The sequence below is a fragment of the Protopterus annectens genome, chromosome 7.part0 (genome assembly GCF_019279795.1).
Source record: "Protopterus annectens isolate FY-2018-M chromosome 7.part0, PAN1.0, whole genome shotgun sequence".
Taxonomy (NCBI): domain Eukaryota; kingdom Metazoa; phylum Chordata; order Ceratodontiformes; family Protopteridae; genus Protopterus; species Protopterus annectens.
The window spans coordinates 25,947,153-25,967,049 of NC_056739.1; the positions used below are offsets into that span (position 1 = coordinate 25,947,153).

Genomic DNA, 19,897 nt, shown 5'->3' on the forward strand with positions numbered 1-19,897 from the left:
TTCATATTTATCACCTCTGCATCAGCCATCTCTATTTAAAAGTAGGAACTTATCTGCCCAGCTAAGGAAAGCACAGTCCTGTGAGGCTTTTGAATGACAACGGCCTGCTTGCGCTTTCCTTAGCAGGGCAGATAAGTTCCTTTTGGGTGGAAAAAAACTTGCATTTTCTTATTTTTTCCTGATGTTTTATTATTTCCTCTGCAGGAAAGTTATTTTAAAGCTAGAAGTGTTATGTTGTACTGGTCTTGACACTGTAACCTATTTTTAAATGGAGCACTTATTTCTCTTAGTTTAAAAGTAGTGTTATCTGACAAAATATTTTTTGTGGAAAAAGTGTGCTTATTTTAAGGTTGTGGGACTGCAATAGTGTTTGAAAGTGCTTTTTTACTGTGGTTTTCTGTTAACGGTAACTTTTGTGAACTGGTAGTTTTACTAGCATTGTTGCTTGTTTTCTGCAGAATGGAAGCACCATTTTTGGCTTGACCATGTAACACATTGTCACTCACTTGGATGGTCCTTCTTGCCGCCACAAAAAGGAAAAGTTAAGGAGACAGCATTTGCCACCACAGCAGGCTAGCCATTTGCCTCAGGCATAGGTGGGTGCCCATGCTGTGTCTATTTGTTGTAGCTCAGACAATCCATCTTTTACCCTGGATCCCTTGGGTGCAGCACCTACAGCCACTATGGATTGGGGGTTAGTCATGTCCTCTGCAGCTGTTGAGGTCTGTTCAGTGGGCAAGGGAGAACCACTTCTGTCTGTCATGGGAGAGGGCTCTGGGAAGGTTTCCCTGTTGTCCGAATGTTGTGGCCATCTCTGGGGAAGCACCAGCTACCATTAGTAACCCGAATGGTCCCATTTTTTTCCTGTCAGAAAGAAACAGAAAAACAGGCATGTATCTACTCTCCCTCAATGTTTTTTGTATAGGAGTAGTTTACTGGGACTGTCTCAGGGTTTGATTAAGGTATTGGTCCTTTTTGTAGAGTCATTTCAGGTAAATTTAAGAGGGATGACTCCTTTCCTGAAGAGATTCAAGATTCTGAATCTGAACGATAAGATTCAGGGATTGATTCAGAGTTTTGTCCTCAGATTTCTGATTCAGACTCTGAGCAGAGCTCAGCTTATTTTTCATTTTCCTTTTGAGGGTTTCTTTTTCCTGAGACCATTGCTAAAATGTCCCAGGTTTTCAGTCGCACAGAAAGTACTAAGAGTTGTTACAGAAGAATTTTCCAGAACCTTCACCCATTCTTCATGTCCTGTCTACTGTAGAAGATGTATGTCTTACTGCCTGCAATTTTCCCGTTAGTCCGCCAGTTATCCCTAAAAAGGATGATAGGATGTATAAAGTTCCTCAGTCTTTTAAGTTTTTCTACACGATTGCCAAACCTGACCCAACCGCTATAGCCTTAGTTGACTCCTTTACTTGCAAGCACTTAGTTAAATCCAGTGCTACTTTTTATTAAGGATGGGGAAATTATTAATAGGTATATCAATATGAATCTCCTACATATTCGTAAGTCAAAGTACCACAAATACAAGATCTAGGGACCTGAATTTTGTCTGTGACTTAAAAAGGGCATGCTCCAGACATAGATGTGTCCCAGAGGCTGCTTCTCCTATGGAACAGGCTTCCCATCCATGTGAAACTGAGTTCATCTATTACCCAGTTTAAGCACAACCTAACCAGTGGATGAGGAATAGGAATTTTACACCAGGCCTGGCACCCTTATGGACAGAGGTCGCTTATAAATGCCTGGCCCTCAATGTCCTACTTGGATACAGGACATCATTATTCTTTTGGGAAAACTTGGCCAGGCTTAGAAACGCCCCCCGGCTCATTAGCTTAGTAACAATCTATGAGTCTATATGAAAAAAGTATATACTTCTGCAACTTTTAATTTCAGAATTTTAAATTCTCAGGCTTATATGTTAACATCTGCTCTGACATATTGAAAGTATGAAGAATGTTTTATCTAGAGTTTCTTCTTGTGAAGGAAACTCTGTTTTAAATGACTTAGTTTCTTCTGTTGCACTCATTGTTTGCAGTGTGTTTATGACTCTGTTGATACTTTTCCCAGGATTTTGACCACTGGTATGGTTTTAAGGAAGCTGGTTTGTCTGCATTTTCAGAACCTTCCAGGTGATGATAAAAATGAGATTTTTAATTGTACCTTAGATAGAGATTTAGTTTCTGCCTCTGTGACATCCCCGCTCTGGGCCAGTAATCAAGGAGCCTGAATCTTCAGCACAGGCACTAGAGAGGGGGGCGTTCACTTATAATACAAATGGATGCACTCAGTATTTCCAGAAGCACACCTTTCTGCATCAAGCAAAATGTTCCTTAAGAGCACACAGGGAACATGTTCAGTCTTGGCACTGGTTCCTCTCTTTCAGCTTTAGAGTTGAGTCCTTAGCCGAGGTTCCAAGCCAAGTCCTCCAGCACCCTCTCTTTGAAACCAGTACCATGTGTCCCTGCTCCAAGCAACTGGACCACACCTACTTTGAGATTTGATTTACACACACACACACACACACACACACTTATTTATTTTACATTTGTTGACCAGGCTAGTCTAACTGGATATATGTCCATTTTCAGTAGAGGCCTGGGAGGAGATAAGCTCTGAGGAAACAAAAAAAAAAATCATATATACAAAAATCAATGTAAACAATGCACATTGCAGGTACAGTACAGAGAATAATCAGAGGTCAGAAGTTCATAACAGTGCAAAATATGCAGGTACAATTAGTACAATACAAAATGCAGTTTCAATACATAATGCAAGAAAAAGAAGGCAGCTGATTATATACGATATATTAGCAAAAAAAGTAGTCACATTAATGAGAATCCAGTAGATTTAAGTAAAAGTATCTAGAAGGACAAGGTTTGTTGTTATTAAGAAAAAGGAACTTGATTACTGAGAAAAGGAGGGTAGGCTGAACCAAGTAAGAAGTGCTAGTTGATCAGTCAGGTTCAGTACAGGGGCACAACCAGTGTGTTTTGAGGAAAAGATTCAGTTTGATTTTGAAAAGTGATATAGAGGGAAGAGAGGAAAGTTCACTGGGGAGAAGGTTCCAGGATTTTCCAACAGTATTAGAGAAGAGAGAGTCCCCAGCTCTGTTTGATTTATAAATATTTACAAGAGGTTTATGTGATGATCGTAAGGTCTTCAGATTGTTGTAGGGGATGATGAGGGTAGATAATATAGGGGTATTGTTAGGTTGGTAAAGAGTTTTATGGGCAATGGTTAGTTGGTGGAATTTAAGCTGATTTTGTAGTTCAAGCCATCCTAGCTGCTTTAGATTATAACAGTGGTGGGTTCTGAAAGGATTGCCTGTTGCAAATCTGGCTATGTTATTGTAGGAGTTTTCCATTTTATTAAGGTTGTTTTTAGATAGATAGTATATATGGGTGAGGCATAGAAAAGAGTAGAGATTAGATGGGTGTGAGCAATCGTTATTCTAGCTGCAGGAGAGAAGAAGGGGTTGATCCTGTAGAGAGAACCTAGTTTTCTATTAACAGTTTTTAGAGTATTGTTAATATGGGTGTCGAAGTTGAGGTTGTTATCTATGGTGATACCTAGTAGTTTGGTAGTTGGATCTGGGGATATGAGAGTACCATTACTGGATGTTACTGTGGAATCTATTAAGGGGGACGTATGAGTAGGAGTAAAAAGGAGAAGTTTAGTTTTTTGGGGTTCAGAAGGAGACAGCGCTGTGTAAACCATTGTTAAACACCTTTTGGGTAAGGGAGTGAAGTCCGATATTGATGTGGCTGAGCATATAAGTGTGGAGTCATCTGCATATTGTATGCATGTAGCTTGGGGGATTGCTAGGTGAAGGTCACTGATAAATATAGAAAACAGGAGAGGTCCTAATATGGACCCCTGAGGGACACCAAGGTTAACGGGCAGGTGGGTAGATAGAATGTTGTGCCAAAGCACAGCCTGTTGTCTGTTATCTAAATAGGACTGGAACCATTTTATAGCTAGTGCATCTAGTGACAGGGATTTGAGGATATTTATAAGTATCTGGTTATTTACTATATCGAAAGCCTTGGACAGATCTATAAACAGTGCAGAGGAAAGTATATTGAGGTTACGTTTTTTGTTGAGACAGTAAAGGAAAGGAGGGCAGTAGCAGTGCTGTGGGAAGGTCTGAAACCATGTTGACAGCTGGAAAGTAAATTATTTTGGATTAGGTGGTCTAGCAATTGCTTATGGATGCATTTTTCCATTAGTTTTGCCAAAGGAGAAAGTATGGCTATGTGACGGTAGTTGGAGAATTCAGTGGAGTTTCCACCCTTATGAAGGGGGATAATATGGGAGACTTTCCAGATGCTAGGGATGTGACCTTCACTGATGGTTCTATTAATCAGAATGGAAATGGGACAGGCGATGGATTTGGCTGATTTCTGCAGATATTCAGCAGGTATTTGGTCTGCTGAAGGAGAGCACGGCTTCAGTTTTTAGATAAGGGAAAGAATATATGTTGTAGGGACTGGTTGGAAGAGAAATGGAGGGGGTGGGGTTGTGTTAGAGGTAGATAGAGTTAAGTTTTGAGTTGATAACTGACTGTCAAGAGTTTGAATGGCCTCAGTGAAAAAGTTATTAAAGGCATTGGCAGTCTGCTTGGGATTCTCCTGGTCTGTGCCTTGTGGGTCTGTTGTGATGGATTTACTTGGGTGTAATAATTGATTAATACTCGCCCAGAACTTTTGTGGTTTATTATGGTGAGTCTGCTGGAATTGTAGGTAGTAGTTTCTTTTGTCAGACATTATAGCTTTTTAGTGTCATTTCTCAGCTGTCTGAAGTTTTGTTGGTCTTCAGGGTTTTTAATTCAACGATATTTATTCCAGTATTTATTTCTGAGATGGATTTTTTGCTTGGTTTCTTTTGAAAGCCATGGGGCAGATTTAGTTCTCATTCTGATAGAGCAGGTTGATGCATGGTGGTCTAGTATGGCTAGGAAGTTAGAATTAAAGTAATTAACAGCTTCCTCCAGTATTTTAAGGGAGACCAGTTACATGCTCTTAGTTTTCTTTGAAAGAGATCAGGGTAAAAGGTTTTCTTGGTTCTGATAGTCCTAAAAATGGTTGGAATGGGTAGATTGTTTTTAAGCCTGTTTATATAGGTAAGTGAGTGATCACTTATGTCATCAGGGAGGGTTCCATCTTCATATGTCTGGGGCTGATTATTTATGAGAATCCAATCTAAGGTACTTTCTTTCTTATTGGGCTTGTTTATCCTGGTAGGGGAGGTAATGGTTTGAGAAAAAACAAATAGGTTAATATGGATGGTAGGGTGGCTACTGCTACAGCTCTTCCAATCAATGTTAAAATCACCTAGGATTATGGTTTCCTGGGGTAAGTTTTGAGATAACCAACAAACGATATATTCTATGGTGGCAATGTTATTACCAGGAGGAAGATAGATACAGATAATATAAATGCATTTGAATGTGTTAAGTTGAAGCTTTGTAATAAGAATTTCAGTGTTAGAGTCTTGAGGTGGTTTATAGTCATAGGTAGTAATCTGTAACCCAGATTTAAACAGGATAGCTATCCCACCACCCTTCTTGGCTGCTCGGTCAAGTCGTAAGATATTATAACCGGGTGGGATGACTTCATTGTCTTTAGTTACAGGTTTTAACCAAGTTTCTGTTGAACAAAGAATGTCAAAGGAGTAGACCTCCAAGAGAGCATGGAGTTGTGCAACTTTTTTATGCTACGTATGTTGAGGTGAGTTAATAAGAGTGAGTTTGGTGGTTTGGTAAGGAAATGGGTAGTAGGGGGGTTGGGGTTGAGGAGTTGAGTGGTAGTAGCAGTTGTTGGGCCTGGGTTTGGGTGAATGTCTCCATCTTTTAAAGACATGAGTATTTGAACTCTAGGATTTTGGAATTTACTATATAGATTGAGATATTCTGGTATGGGGAGAGTTGTATCTAATGTGGGCTATCCCATGGTATTAACACACACATACAAACGCACACCTGGGAAAGGCTGGCACAGATTCACCTGCTGTGCCCCCTTCTTCCCAGACTATAAGGTAGTTATCACTGCCACCAGAACCCCTGCCAGCTACTTTAAGCTGCTACAAGGGTACCCAGTTATACCAAGTGAAATTAATAGGTAATGTTGACCAAACAGCAAGGCTTTCAGGAGTGGCCAGAGTTATCACCAGATAAATATATGCAAATACTCCCAACGCTTAAATATTTTCTAAAAAGGACCAGCCGCAATACAATATTTAAATATATTTAATAATAAAAGAACATGAACATACTAAATATCTATGTACATTAAACATCAGGGTTTCACTCCCAGGGAATATTAAAAATAACCTGATGGAAAGTTTGGCACAGTTGTAGAAAAGCAGTATTTAGCTAATCTTGCTATCTATTCCTGATTGACTAATTTTTTATTATTATTTTATTATTTGACATTTGTTTACCAGGAAAGTCTGACTAGGCATGTGTCCATTTTCAGTGGATGCCTGGGGAGAAAAGCTCCAGAAACACATTAGCATAGTTACATTTTTCCATTTTTGCATAGAAATTCAGGTGCAATACAATATAGATAGACTTCACTGTCAATAACAACAAAAGTTGTATTAATAGCAAATTAATAAAAAATGGTATTATAAGAACTGTACGAGTCTAACACAAGGTATATTCAGTGTAATACGGGTTAGTATAATAGGATGGGGAAAGGGTAGAGTAAAGATAGAAAAAGAAGCATCAGGTAGATATGGATTACAGGTGAAAAGGATGGAAAAAAAGGATAACATATAATGGCTCATAGGGTGGTACATGAGAACGAAAAATAGTATTACATTCCATCTATGAGAGTTTAGACAGAGAAACTAGGTTGGCATAGGGCATTGGCAGAGGCAGTTGTTGGCTCGATGTTTCAGTTGAGATTTGAAGAAAGAGTGATGGGTACAAGTCTGATAGAGTCGGGAATAGAGTTTCAGGTTTTAACAACACAGTGTGAGTACAGACTAACTCCAGATGATTGTCTACTGTAAGAAATGTTAATCACTAGCATGATGTCCTGTTGTGTGCATATATGCTATACGTATGTTTGTTGATCACCAGCATGTTGTCCTGATGCGTATATATGCCATATGTATGTATGTATGTTCTACTTCATTTTACTCTCATGCAATGTATTGTAAAGTGGAGCTTTTCTCCCCGGGCCTCCGCTGAAAAATGGACCTGCATCCAGTTGGACTTTCCCATTAAATAGATGTAAAATAAAAATAAATAAAATGATCTGTGAGGTTTATAAATAGATAACATATGTTTATGAGAGGAATGTAAGTCAAGGGGTGGGGTGTAATATTGAAGTAAAGTTGAGGCTGCTTCCGAAAAAGAAGTATTATACGGTATTTTGTGTGTTAACATGAGCTAATTTTGTCAGCAGGTTAGGGAATTCAAGCTAATGCAAGGCTTTGAGTGAGGAGCAGTGGTGAGTGCTGGGGGGGATGTTGTGTGGCAAAGCTAGCTGTTTTATTGTAGCATTGACTGAGTTTTATTTTTAGGGAAGAGTGAATATTGATTAAGATTGGGCAGGCATATAGAAGTGATGGTAGGAGATAGGAGGTGGCAAGAGTTCCTCTTGTAGAGTTACTGAGGAATTGTTTTACCATATACAGCATGCCTAGTTTTTGATTGGTCTTTTGTATACTGTTATTGATATGTAGATCAAACCTGAGATTACGGTTAATTATAACACCCAGCATTTTGATGTGGGTGACAACATGTATTCTGGTGTTGTTTAGGGAAGTAATTGTGATGGTATTATTATTAAGGGGGGATTGCTTTGGTAAGAATAGCAGGAGTTGTGTTTTTTGGGATTGCGTAGCAGCTGTTTTTTGGTGAGCCATGCCTCAATGGAGTTAAATGCTTCCTGTGTTATGCTTTGAAGATGAGTATGATTGTTAGAGGAGCACATTAAAGTAGCATCGTCAGTGTATTTGATCGGGGTAGCTTGTTTTGCAGAATATGAAGAAGATTGATAAAGATGTTGAAAAGGACTGGTCCTAGAATGGGGCCTTGAGGTACCTCAGTTTGTGTACTGTTAGGGAGAGAAAGTGGAGTTCCATTTGACTGACTGGTATCTGTTAGAGAGGTAACTGTTGAACCACTGACTGTAGTTTCAGTTAAGCCAAGCTGGGGAAGTTGGGATAAGAGTTTAGGGTGGGAAACTGTGTCAAAAGCCTTAGATAGATCTAAGAATAGAGTTGAGACAAAGTAGCCAGTATCTCGTGCGTTATTTAGTTAAGCCAAGCTGGGGAAGTTGGGATAGGAGTTTAGGGTGGGAAACTGTGTCAAAAGCCTTAGATAGAGCTAAGAATAGAGTCGAGACAAAGTTGCCAGTATCTCGTGCGTTATTTAGTTAAGGCAAGCTGGAGAAGTTGGGATAGGAGTTTAGGGTGGGAAACTGTGTCAAAAGCCTTAGATAGAGCTAAGAATAGAGTCGAGACAAAGTTGCCAGTATCTCGTGCTTTATTTACTGTGTCTGTGAAAGAGAGAGTAGTTGTAGTACTGTGTGCGGGTCTAAATCCATTTTGTGTGGCTGAAAGAACATTGTAATAACTGGTTGTAGATGCATTTTTCCAGAATTTTAGAGTGTGGAGAAAGAATTGCAAGTGGCCTGTAGTTTATTTCAGTGGAAGTACCACCTTTGTGAAGAGGAAGGGTATAAAACTTTTTCCAGTGTGTGGGGACATAGGCTTCTTTGATAGATCAAATGGAAACTGGATATGCTATAGAGTCGGCTGCCATGTTTTAATAGTCATTGAGAAGATCATCAGCAGAAGGCCTCCCTGGCAGTGGAAGGAAACTACTGTTCCTATTTACTGAATACAGCAAGACAAGCTGGATGAGTGGTCCTTTTTGTTATATCCAAGACAGAATGCTCCTGAGACATCAGTCTCTTCTAATATTAAACCATTATTTCTGTTCAGAATGACATCACATGAATCTGGTCAACTGACACTGTTTCTCGCACTATCCCCCATCATTAGAAGCTACCAGGGTTTAGCACCTATGTATTACCATACACACAGAGCTTTGCTCAGATGTGGTGCAGCTGCTGGAAGTCATAAAACCATTTCACAATTCCTACAGAAGCTGCAACCTATTCTCTAGCACAGACATTATGTCTTTTGCTCCATTCAAAACTGTTGCATAACATCTTTATGGCTTAACCCATAAAGTAATTTAATTTTGGATATATTTTGCAAAGTCGTGTGGATTAACCACTTCCCTTCCAGAATATGCTGTTACAATGTATACATTTAAACAGTTAAAATAATGCACGTGCATTTCTTTTCCTTCCAGCAGGGCACACTGTTACACTTCAACACAAGCAAACCTCTCAAATACATTTTAAGCACAATCATTTGTATAAATCAGTTGGCTATACAAATGATATATAATTATTTACAAAATTCCAGCTAGTTGTGTTGGCATATGTTACAAATCCACTCTCCTATTTCTCCTGACATGGCTGGCAGTACCTCCTATCGTCATAGGTTACTCTGCTGCAGAGCTGATCAAAAAGTGTGATGAAAGGGGCAAGCTGATCCAGGGAATAGCTCAAGATTTTTCAGTCCTCCTCTTCCAAATTGTCCAAAAGATCTTTTTCTTCATCCAATTTCAGAAAAAAACAGAATAAACATTCTCAACAGAATTCAGGTGAATAGGTATTTGAGATGAAGTGGCAAGGAGGTTCCAAAACGAAGCCTCAAACCGTGCAAAATGCAAGGATACTCCAAGTCTGAATTACTATTCAAGAAACCTTGTGAGCCCCTCCCACCCTGGCCCCTTTTCTCTGACAAAAGTTTTTTTTCAGACAAATGGGCTCTGATAATCATTCTTCAAGGTTACAGACGGCAGAAGGAGGTAATTCCTCCTTGCCAGGGGAATCCTTTTTAATCTTGCAGATCAAACTGTTTTGTTTCCACAGGAAAAAATATCTTTATTTAGATTTATTTCTAAAGTTTTCCACTCTGTCTTCAGTCATGAGGGAATATCTCAGGATTATGGGTGTCTTGGCATATGTGATTCTCATGGTACCCCTTGGCAAGACTCCACACGAGAAAGATACAGTGGTATCTGAAATCTCTTTGGTCCCAGCATCAGCACCCTTTGACTTTTAAGATACCAATACTGGGGGATGTCACATGAGAAATCACTTGGTAGAGACAACAGATATCCTTAAATCAAGGTCTCCCATTCTCCCTCCCTCCCTGCTCCAAAGCAGTAGGTCATCACAGATGCTTCAGACTTTGCTTGGGGAGTAGTTTCAGTAGAGATAAAAGTATAAGGGATGTAAGACACCAAGGGCAGATGCAAGCTTCTAAATATCAAGTGGATACTTGCCCTGATTGTAATTCTCTGAACCATCTTTGGTCCCTGAGACCTCTTCATGTGGTTACAGCTAATACCACAAGTCATGCAAGGGTCAACCAGGTCATACCCCCTTTGCAAACTACCACTTTAGCATGGTATATACCTTCACAAATTGTGTGACATCAAGCTGAGCAGGACCAGGGCAGACTGTCATGAATGGAAACTAGATCCAGGGCAGACTGTCATGAATGGAAACTAGATCCAGGGTTCTTCTATGATTTGATCCATTTGTGGGGAATTTCTGAAGCAGACCTCTTTGCCTCCTGTCTGAACAATCAACTGGCAAAATTCTGTTCCATGACTCCCTGCAAGAGGGCCTGGAAGGCAGATGCTTTTTTCTTCGGACAGGAATGTTACTTTATACCTTTCCACTAATATCCAGGGTACTTCTGAAGATTCAAAAGGAATTCCACATGATTATTATGGTGACTCCCTTCTGGCTCAGCCAACCATGGTTCTTCCTTCTTTTAGAAATGCCCAGGGACAATTAACACAACCTTCCTCACAGAATGGATCTACTCACACAAGAACAGTGTGTGTTCGATACACCCCAACATCAGTCATCTTCAATTGACTACCTGCGTAATAGGGTCTTAATTCCCTTTAGGCACCTGTTTTCTGAGGATAAGCAACAGGAACTAATGGAGGCAAGAAAGTCTGCGACTAGAAAATCGTATATTAGGAAATGGAAAAGGCTTTCTACTTGGTGCCAACAACATAACCAGCACCCATTCAGGATAATTATTCTCTGGTTTTAACTAAAAATTCTCAAGGTTATCTCAAGGACACATTAAAAACATTAAACACTTTTGTCCTTATTCACACAACTTCATCAGAACTTCCATAAAATGTTTGAATCTATGTTAAATAGGCAAGTAAAATGATCCCATGACAAAGATTGACAAATAGCATTGAAAAATTAATTGAATATTTCCAGCTGGAACTTAACACACAAAAATTCAACTTCCACCACATATTGTATCAAAAAAAAAATCTGCTTTTATAATATTTGGATGAGTTACTATCCTCTGGTCTTTCTTATTCCTTTATCAAGGTTCATTTATTAGCCATTTCAACATGTCTGCCCATGGATCCTCCTCTTTTAAAGCAGTCGTGTCAAAATGCTCTTGAAAGGTGTTTTGCATAAGAGGCCTCCCAATAAACTGGTGGCCCCTCCTTGAGATCTTAATTTTGAGTTACACAGACTAACACTTGCTCCATTCAAATCAGGATATGGCTGACTTCTTGTTCTTAACATGAAAAACAGTTTTATTGATTGCTCTGACCTCTGCAAGAAGGGTATCTGAGTTGCAAGCTATGATGAGTCAACCATACCTCATTTTCCACAAGGACAGGGCTTCTTTTTGAACTAACCCTTATTTTATGCCTAAAGTTGTATCTAAGTTTAGTTTGTCGAACTATTCATCTACCTGTTTTCATTGCTAAACCTGAAAATGAGAGAGAATGTAGATTCCATACCTTGGATGTCCACAGGTAGATTCCATACCTTGGATGTCCACAGACAACTCCGGGACAATCTTGACAGAACTAAAGCTTGCAGATCATCGGCTCAATTGTTCATTTCTTGTGAAGATTAGAAGAGTGTTCAACTGGTGTCAAAACAGACTATTTCCAAATGGTTGTCTAATGCTATTTCCTTTTGTTTTATTCACCATAACAAATCTATTCCAGGCAGGGTGAATGTGCACACTACAAAGACCTTGGCTTCTGCTATGGCTTTTTGGAAAGGGTTGAATTCTAGAAGCTGCTTACTTGGTCCTCTGTACATACTTTTACAAAGCATTATAAAGTGGATTTCTTCTCTAGGTTCATATCATGCTTTGCTAGGACCATTCTCTTTCCAACTCCCAAATACAGTTAGCTGTAGTAATCTACCAATATAGCTAAGGGTACTGTAACAGTGATCAATATGAAGATGCGAAAATAGTATAGCTGTGTAAGTCGAACTTGCACTAACAATAGATGTTCGAAAAATCACTGCTGCAGTAGCTGCTCCCTCCCTCCCTTTTGTTTCTTGGTGTGATTTTTATGCCAGGGTGTGGAAATTTATTGTTTGTTATTCCCAGCCTTGTCCATTCAGGGCACAACCTCTGTCTCTGTTGGCAGGAAAGCTGTGTAGGGCTTTGCGCCCAAGATTGTCTTTTAGTCAGCTCAGCTTGAGTTTCTTGACAGTTTGGCTACATGGAAGGTGGCATGAAGCTTTGGAAGCTGGCCAGCTGTTTTATCCTTGGCAGGATAAAACCCATATAGCTAAGACTACTGCAACATTTGAACATCTACTGTTATGACAAGTTCATCTTGCACAGCTGTACTTTCTCTTCCTCGTGCATATTTTAACATATTTTATATCTTTTAATATTTCTTCCTGTCTTTTTTTATCCATCCAGTATATAAGCTTTCCTCCATCATGTTTTTTTTTTAATGCAATTAAATTTCATTTCAAAAATGACTCCTGTCTAATGTATCCTTCACTTTACTTAGATTTCATTCATATATCAGCTTGTATGTTCGTTGTTATATAGCTCCTCATCAGTTTTCTATATGCTATACTTTTTCTGTTTACTCTTTACGTGCATGTTGACTTTTTTTTATACTTTTCTTTACTTTTAATTCATCATTTAAGTAATGTAACAAGAGATGGCTATAAAATCTTCCCAATTTTTTTTTCATTTTTTAACTTTTCACTATTCAAAAATCCCTTGCCAGTCTTTTTACCCCTTTCCCTTTATTGACATTATTTAGGTTGCTAATACTTCTTATGTTGCCCCGACATGTATTCCATCTCTTCTTGTTTAATGTTAAGCTCAGATTTCACCCTGTATGCATTTTTAGGAGTTTCTATCCATTTTTTGAAATAGTTCACCAGAATTCACAGCATTAAGATTTTCTCATCATTTTTTTTCCATTAATTTCACATAAAAATTAAGAAAAGGTTCCTATTTTACTTATCCCATCATCCATGTTTTTAATGTATCTGCGGTCACCTTTACTCATATTTATAGAACATTTGTAACTATCATTGCCTGGTTTTGCACATTAGTTTCACTTATACATCATATACGGCTAGGAGCATTAGTAATAAAGTTTTTTTTTTGGAAAATTTGCTACATTTCCACAAGATTGATATTGTTTGTGAAACATGCTTAAAGAACAATGACCGGAAACCAGTGCTGTCAGGGTATGATGTTTTTACTATAACAGACATTCTAACAAAAAAATCAGGTGGAGGTGTTATAGTAGGGATTAAAGATAGTTATGAGACCCGTGATTATTGCATGTTCAGTGATGATACCAATAATATAGATTGGTGTAACTATGACAATAAAGACAACCTTGGAACATACAACAATTGTTGGAGTGTACAGACCACCAAGCTCAAGTGTTGATGACCTAGATAGGAAATAATAAACTACTTGCATGAAACACAAGAGGTAAGAATAATAGTGACTGGGGACTTAAATTTACCAGAAACAGACTGAAATAATATTGATTCAACAACATCAGTAAGGAAATTATTCACAACGTATGTTCAGGAACAACAATAGCTTCAGATTGTTAAAAAAAAAAAAAAAAGAAAGAAAAAAAAAAAAACTACCAAGGAAAGGAACATAGTAGATATCGTTTGTATTCCTAATGAAATTGCTATTACTTCATGTCAAGTTTTAGCATCGCTGAGGTGCAGTGATCATGAGGTTATACAGGTTAATTTGTTGCTAGATAATTCTGCCAAGCTGAAATCTAAACCAATGCACAGAAGTGTAATTAAAGACTATATGGAAGCAAAACAGTCACTATGTAAAACTATTTAGAGTGATGTGTTAAGCCGAAAAATTGCAGAAGGAATGTGGAAAGTTTTGGAAGAGAAACTGAGAGCAAAAAATAAAAAAAATATTTAACATCAGAACCTAGGCATACAACATCAGAGGGATACATTTCCATAAGAGAAAGATACCTGATTAAGGTGAGAGACAAAAAATATAATAAATGAAAAAGAGGTCAAACTACAATTTTGAAAACCGAAATAAACAAGCTGGACAAAAAAATTAAGTATAGTGTGAAACAAGATCAAGAAAATTTTGAAGGAAATTTATATAAAGATATTGAGCATAATAAGAAACCTTTTTATAGATACATAAGTTGTGGAAGGAGTAAAGAAATACAAACTGATAAACTGTGTGTAGATTCTAAAATGTACTCTCATTCACAACAGATTAGATATATTTACAAAATCTTATGCAAAACGGTTTGGCTCCACAAAGCAGGTGATAAGTTGTTCTAGTGATATCCAAGTAACCTCAGATATTGGAATATTCTGGAATCAAAACAGATTATATTGAAAAAGAACTGTGCAAACTGGATCCAAACAAAGCACTGGAATGAGAATTAGTAATAATGACCTAAGAACACTTCAGCAAGAGCTTACAGTACCCTTGCATCTATTATTTTCTAGGTCGAGTAAAGATTCCACAAGATTTGAGACCTGCACTTATTAAACCAGTCTTTAAGGGAAAGGGGAGTAGGACAAATTGATTCATACAGACCCACAAGTCTACATTCATGTTTTGGAAAAATAATTGAGACGATAATATTGGACAAGTTATTGTCAGACCTGGATAGGTTGGGGCTTGAAATCATATATCAGCATGCATATGTTGAAAACAGATCTATTACCACCTGTAACATGATGCTCTATAACAATATAATATCTGTGAATTAAAAGTTGTTCTGTGATGTAATTTGTACAGATTTAACTTCGGCATTTGACACACAAAACACTGAACAATAAAACAGAACTACATTTTGATTTAGTCTTGATAAGATGGATAGCTGCATGGCTTACAAATAGGACATGGCAAGTATCCTACAGCAGTTGAAAACTGAAATTCTTGGTTACAGTCATGGTGTCCCACAGGGCTGTTTTATAGGCACTTACTTGTTTAGATTCTCCTTTCAGACTGATCTCTTTCATCGGAGGTATTCTGCAGTCTGTATGCAGATAACCCGAAATGGGTTAAAATGGATTACATGCATTACAGATGGGGCATGTCTGCAAATGAGCTTGACTAAACTGATCATTTGGGCATAGGAGAAATATATGCTAATAAATACATCAAAAGCTAAGCATATGAGATTTGGGAGACATACATTTAAAGGTAAATATTGAATACAGCACATAGTGATTTAAACTATAAATTCATTTAAGGACCTGGGTATATGGGGAGATCCAGCTTTGAGTTTATCTAAACGTATCAACTAGCTGGTTAATGATAGTTATAGAACTATAGGTTGTATTAAAAGATTGCATTATAAAGTCTAGGAAATCAGAAATGATGAAGTCATTGTTTAACTATATTAGACCCAAACTTTAGCATGAAATAACGATACAGAAACCTTATAAGAAAATAAGCACGAGTCAACTGGAGAGAGTACAGTGCAAATATACCACAGGCATCCATGGATGTGAAAATGTGAGTTATGATGAAAGACTAAAATATCTGAACTTGTACAGTGTGAAGTATTTAAGAGGAGATCTTATTCAGGTATATAGGGCATTTAGAGGCAACAAACTCTGGGAATATTTGGGGGTATCAAAAAGTAGTAGAGAATCAGACAACATATGAAAAAGATTCTATAGGAATGAGAACTGTACTAACTGGCTCTCTGAGGGAACATCTATCTGATGCATGCAGCAGACTACCAAATAACATTAAATCAAGCACTAGTTTAGATATTTTTAAGAACAGCCTGGACACTTAACATGGGAACAACTGTTTTGGTATATTGGCAGGCTAGAAGGGCATTAATGCCCGTGCTTGAAATATTTGTATGTATATAATACTTCCTCACATTTTTCATTAGTTACACAACATTTTCATTGTTTTCTATGTTGTACATTTTGCATATCACCATCTTCTGTGTTCATTAAAGTAGATGTCATGTTGTACTATCCATCCATCCATCCACAAGCCCTTTGCCCTTTTTTTTTTTTTTTTTTTTACACACGGGGTTGGGGTGCCACTTCAGCAGTGACTATCATCTAGAGCCAAGTTTTACATTTCCGAGTGGTGAGCTATGCTGTCGCTGTTCTTCCAGTCCACCTCCTGCATGTCCTTGGAATGTGGGAGGAAACTGCAGTACTCTGAGGAAACCCACTTGAACACAGGGAGGAGATGCAGAATCCACACAGAAGATGCATCAGCTGAGAATCAAACTGAAAAACCTCTTACTAAGAGGTGACATTGCTATCTGCTGTGCCAGTGTGCCTTCCCCTTTCTGTTGTGCAATTTTTATTTATTTTATTTTATTTTACATTTGTTGACCGGGAAAGTCTGACTAGGTTCCACAGATCCTGTTTTCAGCAGAGGCCCGGGGAGAAATGCTCCAGAAGCATGCTTTTTTTTTTTTAGAATGTGGGAGGAAACTGGAGTGCCCGGAGGAAACTCACGCGAATGCACGGAGAACATGCAAACTCCACACAGAAGGCACCCCAGCCGAGAATCGAACTGGAGAGCCTCTTGCTGTGAGGCGACAGCATTAACCGCTGCACCACTGCACCGCCCGTTTACAGTTTTTATTTGAATGCTCATAGCCCTGTCTTTGAAAATATATTTGTTTTGCACAATCCTGTGTTCTTATCTCCACAATGAAAACATAACTGTATTTACCTCCAATATTCAACCAATATAACACTCAGTAAATGTTGCAGTTTATATTCTTTCACAGTGAATGAAATCAATTTTCCAACTCCAAGGCCATATTTTTCTTTTATGATGCACTTTCCATGCACCCTTGGCAAATCTAAAGCAATTTAATCTCAATTTCAAACATCAGCAGTTCTGAATTGCGTGTTTAATTTCCTCCACACTTACATATTTAATTCAACAGAATATATATTCATTCCATGGATCACATTTTTTCTTTCTTTTTCTCAGTCAGTCAGAAACTGCGCTGCTAAAGAAAATGATACAAAAGTTACATTACAAAATGACTGTCTTCCTAATTTTACAAGTGCCCAAGTCTCATCCATTGTAAATCCTGTTGGAGTAATTTAGTACCATACAAATATCTGTTTATAGAATGTCCTGTTCCATTTGTTTATTAGCACCACAGGATCCATTTTATTTCTTTGCGGCATTACAGCCATGTCATAATTCCTTGCTTTACCCTGGAGAGCAGCAACATTTGATTCAAAAGGTGCATACGTTTCGAGCTCTCTCATTCTGGACCAGTCATTCTCAGTATCTCTTCGGTTTTTCTTTCCTGGATGCTTTCAGACCGTAACAAGCACTACATTTGTAATACCACACTGCTTTTTTCTCTTGCACACCTATCCCTCTATTATGTACTTTTCATCACCTGGCTATGTGACAAGGTGCAGCCATCATCAGGTTCATCTTTGTTACACATTTCCACTAGTATTGTTTTTAAATGTAACACAAGTTTATTAGTCAGACAGTTAAGTAACCTTCTGTCAATACTTTATGTGCTTTCTACATGCATGCTACACAGTAAGCTTACTCCAACAGTGGATGACCATCTTTAAACCGCTGTCTAAATGTTCATGCTAACTAATACTTATGGTTTCAGCCCAGCACTGACTGTTGCAATGATGGCTCATGGTACTATTATAGTCTTGGCTGCATTAAAAATAGCTATTTTAGTATATTCTAGATTCATCTTTCTATAATGTCTGGGAATGGTCGTGCTAAGTCGAGCTCAGGACTGGTACCAGTTGTCAAGAAAGGAGTAAGTTCATTCAGCTTTTGTTTTTGTACATCCTAAGTCTACCTAAACAATGGCTTCCATATGAATTCATCCCTACTATAATTTTGACTTGGGGGAAGTTCCATCTCCTCTGATCACAGCACCTTTTCCAAAACCATACACCCTCCCCCCTCGGTTCATGATTTGTAACCGTCCAATTTGGTAACCATGTGACCCATCAATGTCAAAATAACGTAAATTGCCATTATTCTTCCTCCTGATCCTGTTAGGAATCTTCAAGGAAGCTTATCAAGGGATCCAACATTCTAATAAATCGATGCTTCTGCTTTCATAATAACCTCTCCTTCCCCAGCCTTGCATCTTCAACCAGTCAGATTACCTCTAGTTTTTTTTATCTATATTTTTCTCCACTTCTTAGTCACTGACTTTTTTTTGGCACCAGCATTATTATCTAAATTAACTCCTCCTGTTTCTCTCTAAGCCCCTTATCTGGGTGAATTCGCCATAGGACTCTTCCCTCTGTCAACTTAGAATTTTATCTACCAACATCGTCAGTTCTTTCCTCGACCTCTCTGGCCACTGGTATCCCCAGAATATCTGTCTTTAGCTCCCCTTGTGTTGTTTCTCTAACATGTTACTTGCCCTGTCAGGAACACCTTTGATTATCTATGTGGGTATAGACATATTTGTGGAGACGGTTCCATCAAAATATTCTGACTATCGTCTGAATGGCTCAGTATGAAAAAATGTTGGTCCTTGCCCAGCTTTTGCCAGCTGCATACAAACCTAGGAGGTTCCTCCAGCTTCTTTTAAAACATTCCTCAGCTTCTCGCAACTGGGAGTCTAGACATTATTCTGATGTCTAGATTACCCTCTGTCCTCATCTTTAAAACTCACCTGAGTACCCTTGGCAATTTATTTCACTCTAAAAACTGCTATTTTCATATCTTCAGGGAAATAAATCTGAGCATGCTCCCTCTAGGAAGACCATACCTGTATTTTAACTCTTACCAGGATATGTTTACCTCTCCCTAATAATATACTGAAGTACTTAAGGCCAGAATACAGATGTTTCCATCTTACTACTGTCATGTCCACTCTTTTATCCAATAACCTGCTGCATGTAGGTAAAATATAACCTGTCCAACTTTTCAACAGTTTAGCATTGAAAAATTCCACTAACTCTCTTATAAATTATTCCTAATACTAGAGGTCTAATCACTTCTGCTGAGAATCCCCATATTACTTCCAAAGTGTTGGTGAGGTCAGACCAGGTATTGTTTTTTTAATACCATCTATTTTCTCTACTATATACTGTGGAGAGTTGCATTTTATTTAAAATCCCACTTGCATTGCCCTTACATACCTATTTACATCTGCTACTGTAGCTCCCTTGATAAAATCAACCACTCTGTGGCTACGTGTGGTGTCTCTCCTAACCACATAACATAGTTAATCCAATATTTCAGCCCTCTGTCCCACTGCCCATCTAAAGAAGTCCAAAATGCCAGCCCCAGATATTGTATATGCAGAACCACCTGCCAGTGCAAAATATGTACCCACTGAAATAAGTCTAAACCCAGCATGTTCTAATTCTGCAGAGTTTTGTTTTGAATTTTCGCCCTCTGTTTTCTATAAGATACTTTCCCAGACATATCTTAAGTTCCAAAAACCAAATACCTAGATTCACCAAATATAAGGGACTTCTCAATATGGGCTGTTGTTTATTTA

At 38.2% G+C, this 19,897-nt stretch overlaps 1 protein-coding gene across 1 annotated transcript in view; it reads left to right on the plus strand.

Annotated features, from left to right (window-relative positions):
- SYT6 (synaptotagmin 6) overlaps positions 1–19,897 on the plus strand; it is a 1,631,223-nt gene that overhangs the window by 1,197,527 nt on the left and 413,799 nt on the right. The window lies entirely within an intron of this gene.